At 31.5% G+C, this 24,426-nt stretch overlaps 1 long non-coding RNA gene across 1 annotated transcript; it reads right to left on the reverse strand.

The window, feature by feature from the left end:
- Positions 1 to 1,942: 1,942 nt before the first annotated feature.
- LOC107441745 (uncharacterized) lies at positions 1,943 to 16,612 on the reverse strand. Its single transcript, XR_015433642.1, has 6 exons — positions 16,590 to 16,612; positions 14,899 to 14,928; positions 12,021 to 12,035; positions 6,508 to 6,525; positions 4,748 to 4,762; positions 1,943 to 2,349 (listed from the first exon to the last, which is right to left on the reverse strand). It is a non-coding gene; the product is annotated as an uncharacterized LOC107441745 (long non-coding RNA).
- Positions 16,613 to 24,426: the final 7,814 nt, after the last annotated feature.

The raw sequence follows: 24,426 nt of genomic DNA on the forward strand, positions 1-24,426 counted from the left end.
ACGGTAATACAAAGCATAAAATCTATGCATAAGTATCGTTAGATACTTGAATAAGATGCATAGATGCACATTGTGGCACACAAATAGTCAGTAAGTCAATTTCTGTTCCCTCCTGATCAGAAGTGCGCCTATAACTGAAATTAAAACGACATATGCTCTATTTCGGGAACATTATTGACGCAAATGCACATGCTTGTAAACTTAAAATGCAATTTTTGCATAAAATAATTGGAAAATATGCATATTTTTGTTTTCAAACAGAAATGATTTTGAAGGAATAGATGTGCCTAAGATTTCTTATGTTTTAGTCTCTAAACCAGTATAAAGAAGGGCTACAACCATCTTTCCAGACCATTAACTATTTTATTTGCTAAAATAAATTGTTTTTCTTCTGCTAAATTAAAATAAATAAATGTTTTAGTGTAACATTTATGACTTCTCAGTTGAAATATTCACAGAGGGTAACACACGTAACGTTCAGTTAACACACGTAACGCACCAATTTCACCAAAATAAAGAAGTTTTTACTGTTGCAAGAAATTTTTAAAAATCACTAAACACAGCTTTGATATTGTATCTCTCTATAAAAGAAAATATCTTAATTTTTTGCCTTTATACTTCACAGAATTAAATGAATATATTCAAGGTTTCAAATATCTAGCATTATAAAGGGTAACACACGTAACAAAATTTCAGAATTTTTTTTTTTCAGCATCAAATTAATTTGCATCTTCAATATTCGTTTTGAAAACTTACAACACATATAGATTTAACAACAAATTAAGAAAAACATAAAAAATATCTAACAAGTTTATTATAATAAGTGTTAAAGTTGAAATATGTCGTGTAAAAGTAACACACGTAACGAAAGAATCGCCCTATAGCTAAATTGACCATAAAATTTTATATCGACGCAAAAACATGCACCACATCAGATTTCAATAAGTTGTTCGATATTGATATAATCTGTGATATATCAATTTTCTGTGATAATTCGAACTTCTTTAAGGACTTGATTTGTCGTTACAACATACTACAACTTCAAAGATATTTAGGACCTCCTAGAATACGACAAAACAGAATCGATGAATCGGATAGTGGCGCCAAAAGCCGAGATAACCCCAATATCCACCATCACAGCATTGAAATCGGCCAAAATTCTGATTTCGAAGAGAAATTAATCTCTGAAATTAAATAATGACATGATTTGTATAATGCAAGATCTATATCTTACAAAGATTCCGTGCTTAAAACCAATCTGTGGTTACAGATTGAAAGGTCATTTTTTTCACTCTAAAGCACTGGTCTACAATAACACATATAAGGTTACAGAAACGAGCTACAAAATCAAATATAAATATTTGTTTACGCCATTAACGCATGCGTAATGCGAGATAATGTCAGCGTTGAAACGACTGCTCACGCCGAGCTTACAAAACAGTATTTTGTCGGACGTCAACTTCCCGCTGATGCCCAGAGAAGGTGCTTGTCTTAAGAAACCAGGCATTAAGTCACATTGTGTATCAACTTTTTTATTTTCAATTACTTTGCTTACAGTTATCTATTAAAAAGTTTGCAACAATAATTTGTCAATTTAACAAGCTCCTACCATAAATATAATTTATAAAAATTTTAAGAAATGTTTTTGTACTGTAATAACCTTTTGCTTACAGCTGGTACAACATATAGACCACATGTGATGGTTAAACATGGAACACCGTAAGCAAAGGGTTATATTAAACAAACATGAATAAAGCACAAATAAAAGAAGAATAAATTGTGCTTTATTCACTTTAATTTGCTTCATACAGTCGTAGAAGTATTTAAATCCTTTCTTCATTTGAATATATATTTATATATATATATATATATATATATATATATATATATATATATATATATATATATATATATATATATATATATATATATATGTATATATTTAAAAAAATAAATTACATCCAGCAATAATTTATTTAGAACAAAATTAAAAGATTCTTTCAGTACAATTGACTAATACTCATTCATACAATTACTCATTCAGTACATTGCATTCCTTCTGATTTTAACTCGTGTTAAAGTAACGTTTCTTTATTAAGCAGTTTATTTTATTTTATTAAGCAGTTATTTTAAGAACGTTATTTTATGAAGTATTTTTCAATCGAAATCTTATAGTGGGCAGAGTGACCTCATATGTCTGAAAAACTCTGCCTAAGCTAAAAGTAATTTCATATACAGAAAACAATACTTTTTTTCAAGAATTTTCTTTATTTATATCTCCAAACATTTTATACATGCACAAGGGCCTGTATTAACCATAGCCTCCAGTTCTATAGTTCATCAGTCAATCTGAAATGATATTAAAGTTTATGATTTCTTGGGAAAAATAATTGTTAAAAATAGAATTTTAATACATTTGTATTTAGCTAATGTAATACTCATAAAAAATGTAACGACGAAAATTTTACTTAGATTTCCTTGTATATATATATATATATATATATATATATATATATATATATATATATATATATATATATATATATATATATATATATATATATATATATATATATATATATATATATATATATATATGTCCCTTATTAAAGACTTACTTCGGTGATACCTAATTAAAATTCATATCATCCTAACTATATTACCCTAAAAGTAAATGGACTTATTACAATAAGCCGCTTATATATCAGACAGATTAAAAAATACGGAAGATTTTCCAATAAGCCTAGATCCATATGAAATAATGGTAATATTTGTAAAGAGCAGAATTTTTTCATCCGCTTATAACCTGATCAAAATTGTATTTTTTTCTTCCTTTTCACATTGCTGCTCAGAGGTCGAAAAAAATTGCCTAATGAATTATTTTGGGACTACTTAGTATCTTCACACTTTAGATGCAGTGTACCCAGTCTGACAAATTTAATTCAAGAAATGTTAAATCCAGAGTGATACATAGGACTGTTTTATTATTATTTATAACGTAAATACTTGAACAAAGACTGCTTTTGCTTCCTAAGATTTTTTATGATATAAAAACTAATAAAAATAAATTAAATCATAATAAATTAGTTTAGAATAAATTGATTTATAATAAATTAATTTATAGTATAGTAAATTTATGCTACATAAAAAATGCAGTACTATTTAAGTATTTTTGCTACGTCTTACTAGAGTTGCACATTATTCTTAGAGCGATATCGGGAAAAATACTCGAGGATACCATCATAGTTTTCATCTTTTGCAGAGGTAATGTTTCAGTTTAGAAGCCCGACGATGCCCGACGTACTTTAATGTATTACACTCTGAAAAGCCTCAATACCGCACACCATCTGTCCTTTCTTAATTTCAAAAGGAAAAGTCGAGATAAGTCAGTTTTATTATTATTTAAAAAGAAAGCCTTTAAACCAAGACCGATTATGCTTCACAAGATTTTTTTATGATATAAAAACTAATAAAAATAAATTAAATTATAATAAATTAATTTATAATAAATTAATTTATAATAAATTAATTTATAATAAATTAATTTATAATAAAGTAATTTATAATAAATTAATTTATAATAAATTAATTTATAATAAAATGATTTATAATAAAATAATTTATGCTACATAAAAAATGTAGTACTATTTAAGTATTTTATCTACGCCTTACTAGAGTTGCACATTATTCTTAGAGTGACATCAGGAAAAATACTCGAGGATACCATCATAGTTTTCATCTTTTGCAGAGGGAATGTTTCGGTTTAGAAGCCTGACGAACTTTAATGTATTACACTCTGAAAAGCCTCAATACCGCCGACCATCGGTCCCTTCTTAATTTCAAAAGGAAAATTCGAGATAAGGCAGTTTTATTATTATTTGCTTTAAAACATTTAAACAAAGACCGATTATGCTTTATAAGTTTTTTACGGCATAGAAACTGTAATAAATTAAATTTATGCCACATAAGATTTGCAGTAGTATTTTATCTACGTTGTACTATGACTGCACTGTAGAATATGCTTTGGAAAAAATACTTGAGGTAGCCATCATAATTTTGCAAAGATAATGTTTTCTCCGAATTGAAAGTTGGACGACTTCCGAGTAAAGTCGGGCACTTAATGAATAACACTCTAAAATGGATCAACGCCTAAACTTCTTTTTGCATATCTATAAAACAGTCACCCCCCTGCTCATTGACCACATCAATTGACCCACTGGGAACCGTTATTTATGCTCAGTCCACTATGGAATAAAGTACATAGTAATTTTTACATTACGCGTATTTTTTCAAAGTACATAAATAAATAAAAATCAATACAAGCTTTTCGGGTTGTTAACGGATAGTTAACGCATGTACAATATGTATTTCTATAAAGTGTAAAAATGTTACTCTGACATATCTGTCAAATTTCTGCTCTTTTTGGGTGAATTTCTTCTAGTGGTAGACAAGCATATATTTTTAAGGTATGATTCTAAAACAATTTTCCACACTGTAAATTATTCAAAAGTTCATGGGAAACGACAATTTGTAAAGCTATTTAATAATTGGCAAAATTACCGAAAATTCTGAAAATTTAGTTTTTAATTGTCCACTACTCTTAAAATATAATGCGAAAAACGTAGTAGTTGATAACCATGCACTTAGTCAATAAAAGTGTTTTAAACATTTAAAAAAAAAACTAAGAAAAGTTCGACTATAAAAACAATTCATTTAAACTAAATGCAAATGAACTAAAATTTCTTACTTTTCAGAGAAGACCCTGAAACAAAGAAAATATATGCAAATATAACAAAACAGATTTTTTTAATATAAATGAAATTTTGAAAAAATAAAAATTAAATAACTCTCGGAAGAAAATTTTTTTTTGTTGCATTTCGACCAGTAACTGATCTTACCTAATTCAGGTAAATGGATTTGAAATCTGAAGTTAGTTTTGTTCGATAAGCTACAGATTTTTTCCGAAAGTGGTATTTTAGTTTAATTGTTTAAATGAAGAAAATTGTTTATATAATTGTTTATTAATTTATTATTTATATAATTGTTAATTGTTTATATAAAGAAAATATTTATGCACATATATTTTTATTTCATATTTTATAACCGTCGTTGAACACCTGACCCGACTTCAGGCTTACGACTTTTAATGTTTTACTCCGTACCTTGTAATTTTGAACCCAATCCAGAAGAAAGGGGAACTCCTGGATCAAGTATTGGGTAAAATTTCCCTTCGTCGAGAACTTTTTGATGGAATTAACCCGAATTAGCGTTACATGGAGAGGAAAACGTGAAAACATCCAACGGTTAGCCTGACAGCAAGGTGACTCAAACCAACGCCTCCTAGAGCTGAAAGCCTCCGCACGGCTTTTTTATGGGTAGTCCGATCAGACCACTGTGAAGGATATCCACTTTCCGAACGAGTCATTTAATACAAAATCTAGTTAAAATAAGAAAGTGGTAGCAAATGTATGTATGAATTTTTTTTTATTAATGAATATTAATGGTTTGCCTTATTCACTTGTCAACCACTACAGATTCAATTCTCAAATATATAACATAAATTTCTCTCAATTACTTTTAGAAAAGGTGTTGGGTTCATGCGCACAACTGGCTCACTTTTTAAATAGTCTGCGCCGAAGACTTATAAAAGACTGTGTGGAGGCTTTCTGATGTAGGAAGTACATACCTGCCAAGTTTCAATCGTTTCGAGGATGATTTTTCCCTGTGGTAGTAAAATGGAATTTTAATTGCAATTTTAGGCAGAAACAGTACACTGTATTTTGAAAGAGATTGTGCGAACACAACGATAGTACTACATATTTATATATTCTTAATTTTTTTAAAAATAGTGGTAGTCAAAAAGATTATGTATTAAGTTTATAAATGCGCGGAATATATAGAAAGCATACATTTTACTACCATTTTAAGTATAGAAATGAAATTTTTCGCCAAATGCGTAATGGTTGGCAGGTATGAAGGTAATGCTCAAACTCATAATACTCAACTACTGAGGATATTTACGTCAGCACTGTAGTCTGTGCGAGCCGGATGTGGAATTCCAATCGACCAGCCCTCGCTGGGATTCGAACCCGGTTCACCTCATTGGAAGGCGAGCGATCTATCCCTTAAGCCACCACGGATCTATATACATACATTTATACTCTTTTCTCCCCTGAGTATAACAGCTAGAACTAACAGCAAATGACTTGAACGTATCACATCATTAACTGAAAGATATTATTGCCTTCGTCCTATTACTTTCTAGGACACCTAATAATCCCTTGAGCGAATTAAAAGAAAACCTGGTTCGTAGCATAATATTGAAGTGAGATTTAACTGTACCCTGTAACGAGAAGCTGGTGTCATATCTAAAATCCACAACGTAAAAATATCAAAGATCCGTTCAAAAATATTAAGTAACGGAAAAAAAAAAGATTGGCTGGCTGAATCTGTACAGACATGTGCCTAGGTGACAATTTTCTTTAAAAAGGATAAAAGAAAACTTACCTGCGTTATAGCTATGAGCTATTTGAAAGATAAATTTATTTTCATTATTTTATAATTATGATTTTTATAATTGTATTAGTAAATAAAAAGACAGATATAATTCTAAAGAAATATTAATTAAAAAAAAAAGATGTTATTTGTCAAATTATCATTATTAGCACGTTGAGCGTCGTGTCAGCCATGGGTGGCTGACACTGAAATTACATTTAAGCCGCGACAACCACCGGTGGCTGTCACTGTAATTACATTTAAGCCGCGACAACCACCGGTGACTGTCACTGAAATTACATTTAAGCCACGACAACCACCGGTGGCTGTCACTGAAATTACATTTAAGCCGCGACAACCACCGGTGGCTGATACTGACCTTTCACATAGGCGGCGAAAAACAGCTGGCTGACAGCGTATACCATGATATAGAACTACAAAATTTACACTCTTTTATGTAATTGCACAAAATTTATTCAAAATTTACTTAATTAATGTGGTTCTTGGTTTAATAAATTCAATTTACTAGGTTTTTATCCACCACTATTTCAAAACAATTCGTAGGCTTATATAATTCACCACTTTTTTCAGTTGCGTCATGCTAAACCTTTGAAAAACTAGCAAAATCTGTCTAATATTTGCAAATTTAGTTTATAGTTATAAATCTAAAAGTCCAATTTAAAAGTTATAGGACATTACTGTTGTGTCACAACTCGAAGTACCCCAAGATTCCTCCTACCCACAAAAAATTAAATAGGAATATTATGACCATAAAAAGAAATATATTTAAAATTTGAATTTTCGAGATTTATACGACCGATATCGTACAAATTTTTTTTATAAATAAGCATCCTTTAAAATGATTAAAGGAAACATTATATGCCTTACATTTAAAAATTCTATGAACCAAAATTAAATCAAATGTTAAAAATTATTATAAAACTACTTTTGCTTTGAATTGTCTATGGATAAAAGAATTTTATATGTGTGCGTAAAACTTTTTTCAATTCGCTTGAAAAGATCTCGAGATGTAGCGATGAACGCAAAAAATAAATGTCACATTAAGGGGTCCAAACTTTTCACCGCTCTCCTGAATAAACTATTAGAATCATACATTGGTACAAGAAAATAAGAGAATTTGCAAAATTGGTCGATTATCTCTAGAATTATAAGATCGATTTCAATGAAATTTGATGTATATGTTACCGGCAAAGTATGAAATCCGGCATTGTATAGAATGACTAGGCATTGTATAGAATGCCTAAAATTAGCCGGCAAAGTATGAAATGATTTATATTTCACACATTGCCTAGGCATTCTATAGAATGCCAAATGAGAAACCGGCAAAGTATAAAATGCATCTCCGATTCGTCAAAATGTCATGCAGAAATAACAAATTCAAAACGTCATCCGATTTGATAATAATTTATTCGTGGATATAATTACATTTATTCGTTATTTTAATACTTACTGACGATAGATTACATTTATTCGATATTTTAATACTTACTGACGATAGATTAGAAGAAACATGTGTTTGGAGTATCTGGCAAATATATACCGGGCAATGGCACTTGACCTTAAAAAAACATCAGTGTAGGGTAAACCGGGCAAATGTATACCGGGCAATGGCACTTGACCTTAAAAATACATCAGTGAAGGGTATACCGGGCAGTGGCACTTAACTAGATCTAGTATATATTTCGGACATTTACCAAAGGCCTAGTCATACTAGGTATAGTTAAGTGCCATTGCCCGGTATACATTTGCCCGGTTTACCCTACACTGATGTTTTCTTAAGGTCAAGTGCCACTGCCCGGTATACATTTGCCTGGTATACCCTACACTGATATTTTTTTAAGGTCATGTGCCACTGCCCGGTATGCATTTGCCCGGTATATCCTACACTGATGTTTTTTTAAGGTTCAGTGCCACTGCCCGGTATACATTTGCCCGGTATACCCTACACTGATGTTTTTTTAAGATCAAGTGCCATTGCCCGGTTATATTTGCCCGATCCTCAAAACACTGATGTTTCTTCTAATCTACTGTTAGTAAATATTAAAATATCGAATAAATGTAATTATATCCACGAATAATATGAAATCGGATTATTTATTATTATCGGACTTTTAATATGAAATCGGATGTAATAAATATTTCGGACATTCACCAAAGCGACTATGAGATTGTCAACATTCACCGGTGACAGTCAACAATCACCGATTTCGCTCATTCACAGTAACATGCACATCATTTACATAATAACCTACATAATAACCTTATTTCATACTTTGCCTAAATAGCATCGGGCATTGTATAGAATGCATAGGCATTCTATACAATGCCTAGGAAAAGTATGTAATATTTCTCACATTTCATACTTTGCCTAAAAACGTCAGGCATTCTTTACAATGCCTAGTCATTCTATACAATACCGGCGTTTCATACTTTGCCGGTAACATATACATTTACAAGCAAAACAAATAACCATTCAACAATTGTAATAGACACGAATGATCGTACGTAACACTCGTTGAAATCGGAAGCATGAAAAAACGGTCACAGAATAAATTAAACAAAAACAATGGGTTAAAAGGTGGTAAGGTCCCCTCCTACAGATATACAAACCTTGCAGCGAGATTTCATACTTGAAATATGACTGTTTATCATTTGCTGTGGCAATTAGTCCCACTCTTTCAGCAACACTGTTTTCTTCCAATGTATGGTTCTCGGTGGGGGTAGAGAGTTGCGATTGGGGGTATTGAGTCCCCAGAGCGTACCAGACAGTCTTAATAGGATTGAGGTCTGGAGATCAAGCTGGCCAATCCTACTGGCGAATGTTCTCACTCTTTAGAGATTCACGAACCAGAAGAGCTCAATGTGACTTCATGTTATCCTCCATTAAAATGAACTCAGGACCAACTGCAAGCCGGAAAAAGAGAATATAGGGCTCCAAGACCTCATCTGTACACCTCACACCAGTCACAGAGGCTCTTTCAAAGACATGCAGAGGTGTGCGCCCATCCCACATGATGCCTGCCCAGACCATAAAACCTGATCTGCCACAATGGTAGATTTCACGGATCTCTGCTTCTATCCATATAAACTTACGACAAGAATCGGAGTTTAGGCTGAACCAGGACTCATGAGTGAAGAAAACGGTCACCCATTGATCCATACTCCGTACTCTATGCTCTCTGCATCATGCTGAACGGACCCTACTCTTCGTAGAAGTGAGCGGGACACAAACAACAGGTCTTCTTGAAAACAACCCTCTTTCATGAAGTCATTTGGAAACAGTCACCCTTGATACACGGACTCCTGTGGCTGCATGCATGTCACGAGAGAGCTGAGAAGCTGTAGCTCCTCTGTTTACACCTTGCCATAATGGACAAATGGCGAACTTCTCTGGCCCTCGTGGCTCTGGGATGACCTTGCAAAGGTTTCCCAAGATACCGGTCCCTGGATCCGGTATCTTGGAACTTTTTCCATAAATTACACACGGCGCTGGGCGTTAAATTGAACTCGCTACAAATCCGGACCTGAGATTGGCCTGCTTGCTGCCTCCCAATAATTCGCCACTTCATTCCTAAACGTACTGTTACAATTTGAATTTAAACTATTGCTGCACAATAACATCTGGAATATCGCCGAGGTGTGCTATCGAACGAAATGCACGCTTAACTTACGCGCTCTTATAAAGCCTGTGACTCTACTGACTCTGCCTACAAACACGTATACGTTTACGTATTTGATGTACAAGATTTGCATTTTGGTCTTCACTGTGGTTTTACATTCAGCTCAGTTCTTTTCCTGAAATTCGATAGAATACGCAAGTTCTCGTAATTTATTTCACCAGTGTATTTTCTAGACTCCTTATCTCATATTTTGAGCGTCAGAAATCAGAATCCGTCCTCAGAACCTCAATGAATAATCCTTTACACATGAATAGTCCTTTAGACATGAGAAATCCTTTACTTCATTTGCATTCCACAACCTCATCGAAGCGCCACACAGATCACGCTCAAGATGAATGGGAAAAGGGCCGCAAGCGGCCTCAGGTGCCCGGATATTTTGTACAGTTCAGTTCAGAATCCATCCTTGAAATAAATGTTCATTTCGAGAAAGTACGCTTATGTGACTGATTTGTCACTTAAAATATAATCAGTACCACTTGAAGCATTACGAATGAGTCATAGTTTGGGAAAGTCCGATGATTGGACTAAAAGTTTTCCAGGGAATTAAAATTTTTGTTATACTCATTACCTTGGACCTAATTCAAATTTTCATTTTATATACGAAAAGTAATAATGCAAATAATTTGACGATTTTATAGGAATTATCTTATGTGTTTGTATAATGCATTTATCACATATTTCCAAATATAATTTCACTGATCTCATTCAAATTGTGAAATTTGTCATTCAATTGTAAAATGATTTAGTTTATAATAATAGCGGGTTCAATCCCCGGATTTTCGGAATGCAGAATGATTATGCTGCATGTAAAATATCCCTGGAGTGCCTTATTGGCTCTTGGCATTTCCGGCAAAATTAAACTCCTAGTGCACTTTAGCATCCAAATAGAGTCTCAGTGCTGCCATCTAGTGTGGCAGAGACTAGACGTCCAAATTAACATGGCCAACGGTATCTCACTCATTGTGGTGGTCCTGAAAGAGTGGACACGACTTTTGGAGAACGCACTAGGTCTGCTCATCGAGAAGACTGATTGGGCAGCTCATAGGAGAAAAAAAAGTTAATAATAATAAAAAAAAAATTCTACAAATTTTCGTCATTTAATAAATAAATTTAATTAAAAAGATTATAATTCTTTTTTCCTTTTAATCGATTTCAGATAAAAAAAGAGTTTCAAAATACAGAATGTGTATAACTGATTTTGTTAAGATTTTTTTTTATTTAAAAACACGCAATTTTAAGTTTTGTTGATATTTTTTTACCTTAAAGTACATAACTTTTTCAATCATAATAAAAATAAATGATGAAAAACTAGAAAATATTTTCAGACAATTATTTTTCTATACTAAGTTTAATTTGGACATAATCTTTATTACAAGCTCTGAAAATTTTGAGCATTTTCTTATTTCTGATTTATATAAATTTTTCCATAAGTGTGAAGAAATAAGCAAAAAGTGATTAAGTAAATTGTAATTCAGTATAACTTTTCTTATTTGAACTATTTAGACGATATATAACAGATTGCACTCTTTTTCCAACGCAGGAGAAAAAAAAATATGATTCAGTCCCGTATTATAATGTATGTTTACTGAAAACGTACGTAATAATTGATTTAAAATTTCATTTGTTTCATTAAATTGGTAAGATCTACTTCATAAAAAAGTTCAAATTGCATGTTAATGAAGGAAATTTCGTTAGTTGGATCTAGAGTTACTCCGTTTATTATTTTTTTTCATGTAAAAATTATAAATAATATTTTTACACACAATAGAACACAATCAGGAACACACAATCAGGATATTGGTAAAAAGAGAAATTTAGTCTTACCACATCGAACACTTTCTGGATAAAGAAAAAAAATAATAAATGTAAATTCAGTATTTTCTATAAACAAAATATAAATGTAATTATTTGGATTCGGAAAAAAGCTGATTGCATTTAAAATTCGTATATTTCTACAATACTCTAATAGTCTCAGCAAATCTATTATACTATTGTCCTAACTTTTTCCTTTACTCCCCAAGTTTTTTCTTACCTCTAACCCTCCAAATCAATAATGCTCTTTAACACTAGGTTTACGGACGTTTTTTATATACCTATCTCTACGAAAACGCGTCAATTTGACGCATGAACAAATGCATCACTAGGTTTTACGGACGTTTCTTATATACCTATCTCTATCACACATATGAATATCACTCCGACGAAAAATATTGCATCAACTGCTGGCACATCAATACCTTTTTTGGAACCAGCCATAATCCTTATCATCAAGCCTCAGACATCACTTGCCCTGCGCATCGCCAGGCCCTCCTTGAATTACGATCACGTTCTAATGAGTATTAACTGTTACCACCTTCTAGCTATAACTTCTCAGTTTCTTCTCAATCTATTCACATATGTTTGTTGAATATACCTATCGCTACAGAAACTCTATAAACATTTTTCCTCATTGCAGACTTTTTGTAGATGACTCTTATTTTAATTTTTATTTTTCTTATTTCATATTTCCTTTCAAAATTCTTGCTATACAGCCTCCTTGAGAGCCTTACACTTTCGACAGCTGTCAAAATAATCTTCTTATGTTTTCCAGTTACTTATCTACCATGTAATTTCACTATTATTAAGTTAAAATTAATTTCTATGCTTTTTGTTGAAGGCATTTCACTATGCCTTTGTATTTTATAGTGTAAATATTTTCAAAATTTAATTTATTCTTTATATGTCATTTATACTAGTTGCTAATGTAATTTTTTGTGTTTTATGTATGTTTTGTGTCAGTAGAATGTTTGTCCTACTCTCGTGTGCCCTGAATAGGGCGGGTCGAGGTATAAATAAACAATATACCTATCTCTACGAACACTCGTCAATTAGACGCATGAAAGAATACATATAATTGTGATTCTAAATTTAGTAAATTCAATTAAGTTAATTTTTATCCACCACTATTTCTAAATAATTCGTAGGCTTATATAATTCACCACTTTATATTTGCAAAATTTACTCAGTAGTAAGTTACCGTTTTTTATAATTATTTTGGCGTGTCCGGAGCAGGTCGCATCTCCGCACTTAGAAACCAATGTAATTATATACCATAAAAAAATGAAAATATGAGATATATATTTATGAAATATTCTAGTATTTCATTTTTCAATACTCGAGCTAAGCAACTGAAACCTTCAAAATCTGACATCAATCGACATTCTGCGTTTGTTCTTTCGATTATTACTTATCGGCAATAGTTGTTTACCGCTTGTTTCATTTGAGATAACTACATTTTATCCATTATATATGAATGAGGCTATGCCATTAAATATTACAATTATTATGCATTAAATACTATATTAAATCCGTTACTATATTAAATCCATAATTAAATTAATTTTTAGGTATCTTCTGCTATGATAGGGATTTTTATTTTCTTTACTATTCCAGATTAATTGCGAATAACTAAAAGTTAATTTTTTTTTATTAAATAATAGAGTTATGGATGAGTTATATTATTAAAGTTTGTTAAGCAGATATTTTACATTTTGTAATAAATTTTGATGGTAAAAATGAATTTTAACCCAAGTCTTGAAAATTACCAATTAGAAGCGTTTTTATGGACCATTCCAGAGAGTAAGTAGAGGTTTCAAATCGAAATAATTGAGATGATTATGATTGATATAGATAATTTTCAACTGATCCGGTTTTAGTGAGAATTAATGAGCTTTCAAGATAAAGGTAAACTGAAAAGAAGGAAGTGTCTCTAACCTTTTAGAGATAGAACGAAACATTTGTCAATAACCATCAAGAAGATGTATGCAGAGTCTTATAACTCAGAATTATTAATTTTTTTTGCAGTTTCTTAAAATGCCTAAAAAAAACTATGCATTCTATTGATATTTTTGCGGTAGAACTTAATACTTAGTATCTTAAGTTCTTTGCTTTTTCACTTTCAATAACAATATTGGTAGTTGCACTTTTTTCCCAAACAATTATAGTGTGGGCACTATTACATTACTTAAATACCCACTGATTTTTAACGGGCAATTACCACCACCTCTAAAGCCATGGCCTCCTAATCCAGTAAGACTCCACATGGTTTTTATAACTTGTCAGATCAATCTCAGTTTATTTAAAAGGTGGATTAATTTTGCGGATGAACCAAAAAATATGTGAACGAAATGTATCTTACTTTAATATTCTTACATTTGATTTCATGAATGGTGCCCATGATACATTTTCTTGTTTCCAATAACTAAGGCAGAGCTTGATAGTAACCGTTGGCTCCGTAACGATTAACCCTTTCGCGCCGACTGTCACAAATACGTGACAGCATTAAACCGTATCAACCAGGGTAAAAAGATAAAACCGGTAATCAAAGTAATTCTTTAGCAGTTTATTTGTGGGCGGAGTTATACTTGTTTGATTTATTTTATTCACCATTTCTTTGTTCAAAATAAAACTATTTAGCTATATTTTGAATTAACATTGATTATATATATGATTAAACTAACAATAATTAAAGTAAAAGCAAAGTAAGTCCTTCAAATTAGAAACGACTACATTTAAGTTACCGTTTTTTATTTAATTGCATCCTGATTCTGATTTTGTACGAATGCTTTTCTGAATCACCCGTCCCCAAGGGGTTAAGTTACAAATCAAGTTCAGCCTTGCCATAACGAAGAAAACAGTTAACAAAAGAACGTTAAATGCTTACCGTTATGCCGTCAATTAAGCCATCTTTTATCTATAAATAGAAATTATGTAATAGAAATAAAATTAGGATACGAAGATAATAGTAAAAAATATTTGTATAAAGTAAAAATATTTTTTTACTGTATTAACACGTTGCCGCGTACTCTTAATTTAATAATCTGCTCAGAAACGCATCTTTTTTCAATTGTTTATCATTGCCATATGAAATTTAAAAGCAGTTGCATGTTTGGAAGTGAAAGTTACTGCTAATTATTACAGTTTTTCCATAAATACTCTGATCGTTATTTTTTCTCCTCCCCCCCCCCCCTAAAAAATTTAGATCTCCGCAAGGTGATCACAGGATACCCATTAGCGGCATGGTTGCAGTCTCATTTTTTTTTTTTTTTTTTTGGAAAAGCAGCTTTATTGTGTTTTCATCTTGGATATCTTTAACTGTTAATCCTGAATTGCTCGATACATAATTTCGCTGACATATTTGAATACAGATGACACATTCTGTGAAAATTCTTTTGATGATTGAACAGACACTAAACAGTCAATCGAGATCAATATTAACATTTTTGGATTGGTACAATGGTGTTTGAAGGAGATTATTGTAAGCTACGTCATACACCCGTTTCGGATTCACAAGTTCATACATGAAATGGGATTTGAGAGCTAGGCTTTTTTTTCCCAATTTTACATGAATAGTGAATGAATCATTTATATTGCGTGGAAGGCAGTCTACGGTCTTGTGCAAGTTTATTGGGTACGTTGACAATGGATCCTTTGTCCATAACTGGTGATTAACACCCAGTTCTTGTATTTGCATGAACGGAGTTCAGAGAGCCACCATTCGCTCTTCTGTAGGGTTCAATTCTGTCAACCACTTTTGTGAGGAACGGGCTTCATGCTTGCGTTTGCGAACAGAATCCTTTCGTTTTTCCGTTTGCGTATAACGCTTTAGGTATTCCTGTCTACGTTCTTTGGTTCTGGCTTTTTCAGCCTCGGAAAGTTTAGGCCTTGGCATCGTTTTTTTTCTTGCTTCAACTCTAAACTTTGGGACCGTGTCAATCAGTTTGGGATCCTCTTTATTTGTGATATTCACCTAAATTAGTATTGAAAACGATCCTGTTCGAAATGCAGGTTAGAATTTCTGATTCTGAATTAAAACGTTAAAAACAAAAATATCGTTCAAATGATGAAATTCTCTTTTACTCACAACTCGAGAAGTAATTATGGGATCTCTCTGGTCCCATATCTCAAAAGTAAACCCACCAACCTTATGCAAAACAAAATTAACCCTTTGGCTACGAATTTTAAAAAATGATTTTTTTGTCCCGTTTATTATTCAAAAGGACAAAATAGGTCACAAATAAGGCAAATTTAGTATTTGGGATTTTTTGGACAAGCGGTTATCAATTTAGAAGCTGGGACCTAATTCAGGAAATAGTAAACTCTCTTAAATTTTTTTTAAAGACCTTTAAATTTTTGCTTATCAAAATATTACTGCAGCTAAAATAAATTAAAATATGTTCTTACCCAACAATTGCATGTATACCACAGCAAAAAAAGACTACAGTAATAACTTTCACCCAGAATAAAAATGTAATCCAAAAATTTCTTTTTGAAATATTTATACTTCAAATTTCATTTGTGTCCAATTGTATTACTTACGCAAAAGATGAATCAATGCATGAAATTTATACTTACTCCCGTCACAAGTCTCTAGAAAATTCAAGAATTTTAAATTTAAAGCTTTCTAAAGATAAATTTAAAATAGAAAACTAAATAGATAAGTTTTAATAAAAGCGGATTTTATTAATTGATTTGGATTTATGCAAAAACGCCGTAATCAATATTTTCATTAGATTCTCTCAATTGATTTAAGACTACTACTCAGGGTTCCCGCTGTGATTGAAAAGTTTTAGGTTGCAAATTTAGGTTAATACCAGAGATGCCAACTGCTCCGGACACACCAAAAAAACGGTAAATAATTTCAAAGTAAGTCTTGCAAATATTTGACTATTTTTGCTTGCTTTTTAAAAGGTATAGCATGACGTAAGTATTAAAAAAGTGGTGAATTATGAAAGCCTACGAATTAATTAGAAATAGTGGTGGATAAAAGTCTACTAAATTTAATTTATTAAACCAAGAATCACAATTGATAAACTTCCACTTTAAAATATATATTTGCTGTCTGGAGCAAGTTGGCATCGCTGTAATACTAGAAAATATTTCTTATTTTAATATACCACTTTATCGGTATGTGGCTTAGAAGCTGGAACTTTCATGCATATACACTTTCTTTGGAAAACCAATTTTTAGTGTTGGTTACACAGAAATTAAAATATCGAAATTTGTTTTATTTTTGTTACCGCTTTTTAATACTTTCAAGGCCCGGGAAAACCCTGACTATTGTAAAGATACATTTTTTAGTTACTTACATCTTACTTATGAAAGAATTGAATTTCCTTAGTCAGTAGGAGCGCATGAGTTACTAAAAAACTATAAACTACGGAATTTCAGAAAATATTCTTCCTTGTTGTAGCAGGTGTAAAATTAATGCTAATAAATAATATAATATGATTAGTAGAGCCCGGATTTTGATGACCTAAAATATCTCAATTAATGCCCTTAAAAAGTGCAAAACATGCCCTTATGAACTGCAAAAAATGCCCTTAAAAGTGCAGAAAATGCCCTTAAAATGCGAAAATTGAGCTAAAAATGCTTTATGACGTGACTTAAATAGAAGTAAAAATATTGAACTAAAACCATGTTTTACTCTTTAAAATTATTATGAGTCGTTTCAAAAAATATAAAGCAATGCAATACTTGTTCTACGTTCATTAAAGTTTGACAAATATGTTTTATATCCAAAAATAACAAAAAAAAAAGGAAAATATATTGACTTTAAAACATTTTCATTTTGAATGGAAACTTAAATGAATATAACAACTTGTATCTCATAATATTACTAAATATCAGAATTACAGTGGATTATTAATTTTTTTTTAATATTTTGAAATGTAAACGAGCGTCTCTTGTCTGAAAGCAAATTTTTATACCAGGAGAAGTTTCTTTCAACGTCGACTGATGTTATTGGTGCGTACTTGAAAAGGACGGTCACACTTACTGACAATTCTTCTTCAATTTGAAAAGATGTTGCTTCACCTGTTAATATCCTAAAAATTTTCTTCATTGTTTGGAAGCCAGTGTAATAATAAAAAATAATAAAAATTTAACAAAAAATTTAAAAAATGCTTTAAAATGCAAAATACGCCCCAAAATTTTAAAGAAAATGCCCCATAAATCTCAAAAAATGCTCTAAAGGACAAAAAATGTCCAAAAATGCAAATGTCATCAAAATCCGGGCCTTAATGATTAGATATAATAAATAATATAATATTAGAGGGAACATAATAATATTTAAACAAATTAAAAATTAAAAAGAAGTTTGGCCACCATTATATATTAATAAAAACAACATTTAGGTAAAAGGTCAAATTTGTAAATTTTTCTTACGTGTCAAATTTCAGGCTTTTCAAAGAAGTTTTTTTTTTGTAAGTGGTAGAGAAAAGCAAATTAAATTAAGATTGGTTACTCGTTAACACGTTCACGGCGGGTGTTGTGCCTGAAAGTGGGATGGAAAAGAGAAAATACTGGTAGAAGAACTATTTAAATACTAGATCATATACGGGAGGAGTTAATCTATTCTCAAAAATAACAATTCACTGCAAGGAAACTATTCACGGCGAAGAAACAATTCAATATAAAAATTGCATCCGTTAAAAACAATTGGTAGTTATGGATTCTTATTAATTCCGGGAAAAAAAAAACTAAAAAATGAAATTTATTTGTTACCAGTTTTTACACCGGTGCGCCGCCCAATGAGACAATCTACCGTGACCCACCGGTGGGTCACCCCGGCGTGAACGTGTTAATATAAAATCTTCCGAAAAAACTGGAAGTGTTCGCAGGAGTGCAAATGTTTTACCCCAGGATTCGCACGCCCCTTTCAAAATTAACAACAGACATCAAATTAGTCACCAAAATATTACACATCACGATAAAATTCTATATCTAAATAATATAAATTCTATACCTTATGTATATCACGTTCACACCGGCGCGGACCACCGGTGGCGCACCGGAGTAAAGAACTGGTAACAAATAAATTTCATTTTTTAGTTTTTTTCCTGGAATTATAAAAATCCATAACTACCAATTGTTTTTAACGGATGAAATTTTTATATTGAATTGCTTCTGCGCCGTGAAGAATTTCCTGCCAAAGAATTGTTATTGTTGAGAATAGATTAACTTCTCCGGAATATTATCTAATATTGAAATAATTCTTCTACCAGTATCTTATATTTTCCGTCCCACTTTCAGACCTGTGAGTAGCCGGCGTGAACGTGTTAAATTTACTTAGTGATAATAAAAAATTCTGGTATCTACAAACATAATAATATAAAAGAATTATATTAATGTTATTACCACCTTTCAATTATTTCATGATGCTTATGTACCCTGATTTAAGTAAGATGAATTTTCTATTTGTTCAAAAATGTTTTGCAATAGTTTACTACCATTTTAAACTATATTTCAAGATACCCTCAAAGGAAGAAGGGAATTGTTACATTAAAAAGTACTTAAAGGAAATAGTAATGCAGTCTTGTTTAAACTTATTAATGCTTATGAAATAATGTTTTTGCATATTAGATACCCTTTTCAGTGCTGTCAATGTTCAACTTTTTTTGTAAAACTTTGTTCCATTGGTAGCTATGTTTATGCTTTAATGTACTGTTTTTTATTCATTTAAGCTTACTTTAAACAACACTATTTGTAAATTATTCAAAAGTTCATAAAAAACGCCATTTCGTTTCAAATCCTCTTGGCCGAGCGGTGTCACTCGCCAAGCAATATGCATAGCGTGGAGGTAGCGGGTTCGAATCCCGCTGTCATCCTGGATGTATCGTCGTGCTGTCCATCTCTTTGACAAAGATTTATAAGCCTATATTGAGCAAACAAGCTTGCAAATGTTTTTAATTGCAATAAACAACTTGGTGAGGCTATTAAAATGTTAGCAAATTTTCTGAAAATTTTGGTGTTGGATTTCAAATCTCTAACACTTTATAAAATATTTTGCACAAAGGCGAGGTAGTTGGGAGGCTTGCTTTTTAAGAGGATTTCTTCATCCTCATACAATAAAAAATTTTCACTTAAAACCCGAATTGAGAGGTTAAGTTTTTATCAATTTTAATGTAATATATCAAATTTTATGAGATTTATATTAATCATAACAATAAACAAATACGCCTTTTTTAGCTGTCAGAAATTTTAATGAAATCAACAATTTTATTAAGAAAAAAACAAGAACTGTAAATCAATAAAACTAACTATAAATTTCAAAACATTTAAGAAATTAATTAGATTAATTTTGTCACATTCATAAACAGTTTAAAAAGTTTTGTAAACACGAGCTATTTTTTATTCCTGGTCGATTACTCTTTAATTTGAATTGTCCTCTCTAGAACTCACAATCCCCCTCTATAGCACGCGAGTTAACACCTTTAGATTTTTTTTCTAATTTGTTACTTGAAGTCAAAGGTGTATGCACACTATCTTATATCCTTTACATACCTGCCAACTTTTAATCCTTTCAAGAATGATTTTCGCCAGTGGTAGTCAAATGGAATATAATTTGCAATTATAGACAAAAAAATATGCTTTATTTTGAACAAGCTTATGAAGATTTCAACAGCTTTACTTTACTTTATTAATCCAAAATTGGGTGCCTGGGCCGCGCAGCGGCCCCTAACCCATCCATCATGAAGTATTTACAAGTTGAATTAAAAACATTTTGAATTATGCAGCATTAAGGTAGCAGAACAGAAGATCAAGCAAATTTGCTTGATAAATTAAACATGAATTGATATTTAATATGAGTCATGATTTATAAAATAATCAGAAATTTTCATGAATATAAAAAGCACAATTGATATTGAAGTATTGAATGGGATTAATTTGATGCAATCATAAGTTGTGTTTTAAAAGTGAATTAATTTAAAATATAAACAAGTACAATTGACATTTTAGCATTGAATGGAGTTTAAATTTGATGCAGTCATAAGTTGTGATATAGATATGAATAGAATCAAGATATATACAAATACAATTGACATTTTAGCATTGAATTGAGTTAGAATTACGTGATTTGTAAAAGATTTCAACAGCAGTATTACATATTGATATATGTGCCTAATTTTTTTTAAAAATAGTGGTGGATCAAAAAGGTTATAAATTAAGTTTCTATATTGCAAGGAATATTTAGAAAGCATACATTTTACTACCACTTTAAATATAGAAATAAAATTTTACGCCAAATGCGTAAAAGTTGGCAGGTATGCCTTTACGTATTGAAAGAGGAGACTCAACGCTGCATCAATGAAATTCAGCTTCGTTTAGTATACGACGGTCTTGAAAAGTTACAACAAAAAAGTGTACAAGTGCCAGCAAAACTGCGGAGGTCATATGCCCGACCTGCCATTTCATCCATAACAGTAAGAATTATTTCATGTTTCAATAAACAATATACTTATTTAAAAAAAAAAGCGTCTTTTATTTATGTTAAATCTTGCGCAAATTTATGGATATCTTTTGTATGTGTAACAACTTACTAATATATTTCCTAAAAATGACGTGAAATTAAGGCATATAAATCTATGATTATCCCCATTTTCTTTATTTTTCGTAATTCAAAACCTTTATTATCAGTTTTTTTAATAAAAACTTTTCTTTCTAACCAAGTTTGGAAGCTGGATGCTGGATATGTCGGGTGCCTCGGTATTTGGCGCGTAGCGCCACCAACTGATTCATCTTATACTGGTTTGTTCTATGCTCAGAAGTCATGTAGGAATAAGCTTATACTGGTACAAAATTAGCGAGGGAGATCCACAGGGTCAATAGTATATAAGAGTTAAAAAACAGTGGTACTATCATTTGTAATATTTTGATATGATACAATCTGACATGAGGAATGCGGTTACTGGGCTATATTCTATGTTGTCGTCTATTAAGCTGATGTCTAGCAGATGATTGAAATTCGTGGCCGTACAGTTTCTAGCTTCGCTATAGAATTTACTGTTGAGTTTGGCAATGAAGCAGTTAATTTCTTCTATGTCTAGATCCTTCCTTAGCAGCCTATTTATTGCTGATAGCTCTTGGGGCACCAGTCATGTATCTCAAAAATTTGCCTTCTGTGTATAACAATTTTTTCTTTAAATTATCACTGATAGTGGTTAGGGCGTAGGTAAGAGTTGGTCGAATGACTTGTAGGTATATCGTTCCTTTATTTGCCAGGTTTAGCTTTGAATTTTTATTTAAAAATCCTTTTAGTGCGTAGAACGCCATGCCTGCCAACTCTTCCGGATTTTCCGGAAGATTTTATTTTCATATTTAAAGTGGTAGCGATACTCATGTTATTCCAATTAACTTTTTGAATTATAATGATAATTATAAATGAGTTTGACCACCACTACATATAAATAATTACAATAAATATATAAAAGAATAATAGTCCTTGCACAAGCGAATTTCAACGGGATCAAAATATAAATATATTTTTGAGTCAGATTGTTTATCGTTAATTGTATTACAACCACTCTGAAAATCCATTCTCGGAAAGAGTGAAAGTTGGCAGGTATGAAACGCACCTCTGGCTTTTTAACTAAGTTTGCTTTTATGAGATTCGATATATATCTTACAAATATTATTGTGGTGGTAAGAATCTAATACTAGAACAGAATACTCTGTACAGATACTCTGTAACCACATTAACAGATACTCTGTAACCACATTAAACTTTTAGGAAAAATTTCCGAATAAAATCCAGTGAAGTTGGCAGGTTTGAAATAATGAAATTGTCTTACCTCTAACAAACCTAAAATAAATTTGAACATTAGAATTATAAAACAATAAGCATTCTTGAAAACAGGTATGAAAGAGTTAAAAATGCATCGTAGCAGAGATGCCAACTGCTCCGGACACGCTTAAATAATTAAAAAAACCGCTAAATAACTACAATGTAAATTTGACAAATATTTGACAATTTTTATTGCTTTTTAAAAGGTATAGCATGACATAAGAAATGTAAAGTGGTGGATTATATAAGTCTATGAATTATTCAGAAATAGTGGTGGATAAAAATCTACTGAATTGTATTTATTAAACCAAGAATCACAATTGATAAATTACCACTTTAAAATATGTATTTGCTCTCCGGAGCAAGTTGGCATCTCTGCGTTGCTATGAAAAATTAGATTTTAATTAGTGTGAAAAAAGGAATAGATTTGCTCCTCCCGAAAACTAGTTGAAACTGAAATGGTTTTACAACTAGCTTTTCTTTTCGTCGGTCTCGTCTTCGCTCATGTCACCCATGCGGATACCTCAATCCTTCGTGACACCTCCAGGAAAAACCACCTCTATTTACGTTCACTTTTGGGGAACACGCACGTTTTTCCATTGACTTCGTGTTGCGGAAAACCTTGAGAGAAGACCATTAAAACCGCTCCTAGCGAACAGACAAACATCAGCCAACGCCTCCACACGGTTTTTTACATGTAGCCCGATCAGACCACTGTGGAGGATATCCACTTTCCGAAAGAGTCATTTAATACAAAGTCTAGTTAAAATAAGAAAGTGGTAGCAAATATATGACTAAAAAATTTTTTTATTTATGAATATTATTGGTTTGCCTTATTCACTTGTCAACCACTACAGATTCAATTCTCAAATGTATATGATAAATTTCTCTCAAATTCTATTATAAAAGGCTTTGGGTTCATGCGCACAACTGGTTCACTTTTTAAATAGTCTGCGCGGACAACTTATAAAAGACTGTGTGGAGGCTTTTTGATGTAGGAGGTGATGCATCAGCATAACGGAAAAATATCAAAGCAAGTAAGTAGATTAAAATGAATTCAAAATATTTTGTGAGGCTCATATTTAGAGAGCTCTTTTTGATGATGCTACCTCATGTTGCATTCAAAGTGCACTAAAGGCGATTTATGATTTACTTTTAGAGTTGAGAGTAAAATTAGAAAATAAAAGTTATTTTAGAGAAACAAACATCTCAAATAAAAAAAACCATCTTCTCATCTTTCAAAGCTAACTAACTTTTATGATATAAAATTAAAAGCATAAACAAAAATACATAATTGCTTATTTATTTAAAATAGCCTTATCATTTATAATTGGTAAATTTGTTTTTGTGCATAATTATATCTGTTGGGATAATTTTTATGGATTTTAAATTTTATTCATGGAACCGTCTTTTCATGACGCCAACAAAAGTGGTATTTTCGCCCAAAGAAAATGATACTGATTGAAATTAAAATCGTTTGCGAAAAATCACGTGCCTTCGATAAAAATATTGAAGTCAATGGAGGTAATTTCTAAGAACCACCAACCTCTATCAACGGCCATTTTACTGTGGAACGAAGTGGTCGCTCCCGCGAGGTTTCACTGTACCTTGATTTTTATAAACATA

This window comes from Parasteatoda tepidariorum, chromosome 5 (genome assembly GCF_982258835.1).
Source record: "Parasteatoda tepidariorum strain Cologne lab strain chromosome 5, Ptep-v5.0, whole genome shotgun sequence".
Taxonomy (NCBI): Eukaryota; Metazoa; Arthropoda; class Arachnida; order Araneae; family Theridiidae; genus Parasteatoda; species Parasteatoda tepidariorum.